A 2426-nucleotide genomic window follows, 5' to 3' on the forward strand; every position below is an offset into this window, starting at 1 on the left:
TCTATACAGGGGTGTCCCACAGGGAAACTTTTCAACAGAAAGTCTACAACGAAAAGTACTTCTACGTCTAAATATGCTAGAGATTGTTATATCATACATATGTTCCTACAAGGTGATAAAACACAAATCGATGAAGTCTTTAGAAAAGATGAAAATAAATTAAGTGTTGTTGATCATAACAGCGATGTAGTTTCTAATGAAATTATCGAGATGCGTGCAAATATTCATATTTTATTAGAAAGAGTGTCCGAATTAGAAAAATCAGATCAGAAAAATGAAAAAGTCATTAAAATCTTACAAACTGAAAACAACAAACTTCGTACGCAATATTTAGATTTAAATGAACAACTTGTTAGTCATTTTTAAAAGGGACTACGAAAGAAAATCAACACAAAACGTAGTCTCGATCATCCAGCCGCTTTATTTTTCAAAGTAGAGCGTCTGGATGACAAGTGATATAAAAATGGTAATTTATGACATTCGGAATAGTATCGGCTTTTTTAGCTTGTTTTTAAAGATAATGTCCAAGACGAATAACCAAAAAGTTGGTTATTGACTTCGGAAGAAATTATATTACGATAATACTATTGAAAAGCCCGAGTGTACCGATTGTTGTTTAAAGCTATTTATATTTTGTTTGTGACGACATACAAGTCGTGGAAAACACCAGACAGCATGGCTTCCATGACCGCGAAGGAAAATAACAGCACATCAAACCTTGGTAAGATGATAACACCACAGACTGTTACATAAATTTTAATGCAAACTGAAACAACGAGTATTTATATATTCTTTCATGCATGTCCGTGCTACGTAAGCAAGTTAATAATCATACAATAAATGGCAATTTTTGTATTGACTGGGACCACTCGAACAGTCGTGTGTACGCTATAAATACATTTTGGGGTTGTTAACTTTAAAAATACTTGATGGAAAAGTAATATGACGCCGAAATACGAACTTCATCCAAGATAAATTTGTTGTATTTATATGTAGTGTATAAAGGAGTGCATTTTGATATGTGTAAAAAAAAAAAGGGGGGGAAGGAGAGATGCGCAATGTTGTACACATTTGAAGGAGGGAACGCAATTCAAAAACATAAGCAGACGAAAAACAAACAAAGTATATCTAGAAGATGCCACTGATTTTGTACATACACCAAACGGTCAAAATGATTTATGCTCGATTTTTTTTTTTAAACAAATGCATTTAGCTTATACAAACATTTAAGAAGTGCGACACGTTGTTATGAAAAGTAATTTAAATATACTGTTAGTAAACAAAGTCTGGACTGGTCAACTTAAAAACGAAAAATACTTTTTTGCACTTTTAAGAGGCATTTTTTTCACACTAAAAAAAGTCCTTAAAAGAATACAAATGTTGTCAGTGAATATATACCAATTGGCTATCTAAACCTTGAAACAAAACCATGGCATGAGGAATACACTGTAAATTTGTTTTTGATGTAAAACAAGACAGTAAAACAATAGATGCAGCATCAATGAAAGGAGGTGTCAATGAGGCAGCATCCGGTGAACCCAATGACATACATTACCAAAAGTAGACATCAACATGATTAAGAGGACATCTTGTTGACTTAAACAAAAATTGAGAATAAAAGTACCAAAAGGTCAACATTATACAAGCAAGAACATGCGGTATGAATACCAATGAGACAACTATCCACCCCAAGTTCAAAGGAGGTGGATGAGAGCAAGTATAGGCAACTGCATGTATGGCCTTTAACAATGATAAAAATTCATGCATAATTTTGATAGAGAATACAGACAGGGAATGTGTCAAAGAGACATTAACCCGACAAGAGAGCAGGAAACAACCCAATGCCACCAATGGGTCGTGTCATCACCACAGCGAGATAATCTCGCATCCCGTAGCGGAATTCAGCTTGCACCAAGACATTTCTAAATGTATATTTCTATATGATTTATGTTTTTTTCCAAACATTTTGTTTTTCATATATGCTATGCTGGTGACCAAAAATTAATATGATTTTAACATTTACTTTATTTTGTAGACAAACCAATGATGATTTCGGGACACAGTTGTTATGTGTAAAATGTGAAGAATTAAAAAAAACTATATAAATATTCGAATTTTCATTGTATCATAAACAGCTTCAATTTTATAAGAAAAAAGATTCAAAGATTTTTTTTTTAATTACTGCAGCAGCAATCATTATAAATAAATTACAGTATCAAAAATGTTGGGTTAACATTATTTTGACAGCAACCACAAAGCGAAAAAAGGTACACAGACATATGTTAAGTAAATGAAACAAACATCAAGAAACACATTGTTGTCAGATATGTCGGAGAATTTTAAAGATTTGTATTAACAAATTAAAAATCATATAAACAATTTAACAGTTTTCATGTTTGCGTTGTATCTCATTTACATGTCTGGCC

At 32.3% G+C, this 2426-nt stretch overlaps 1 long non-coding RNA gene across 1 annotated transcript; it reads left to right on the forward strand.

The window, feature by feature from the left end:
* Nucleotides 1-399: 399 nt before the first annotated feature.
* On the forward strand, nucleotides 400-2108 carry LOC139513348 (uncharacterized). The gene is made up of 2 exons (XR_011662433.1): nucleotides 400-721; nucleotides 2036-2108. It is a non-coding gene; the product is annotated as an uncharacterized lncRNA (long non-coding RNA).
* The last annotated feature ends 318 nt before the right edge of the window (nucleotides 2109-2426 follow it).

This window comes from Mytilus edulis, chromosome 2 (assembly GCF_963676685.1).
Source record: "Mytilus edulis chromosome 2, xbMytEdul2.2, whole genome shotgun sequence".
In the NCBI taxonomy this organism is placed as follows: Eukaryota; Metazoa; Mollusca; class Bivalvia; order Mytilida; family Mytilidae; genus Mytilus; species Mytilus edulis.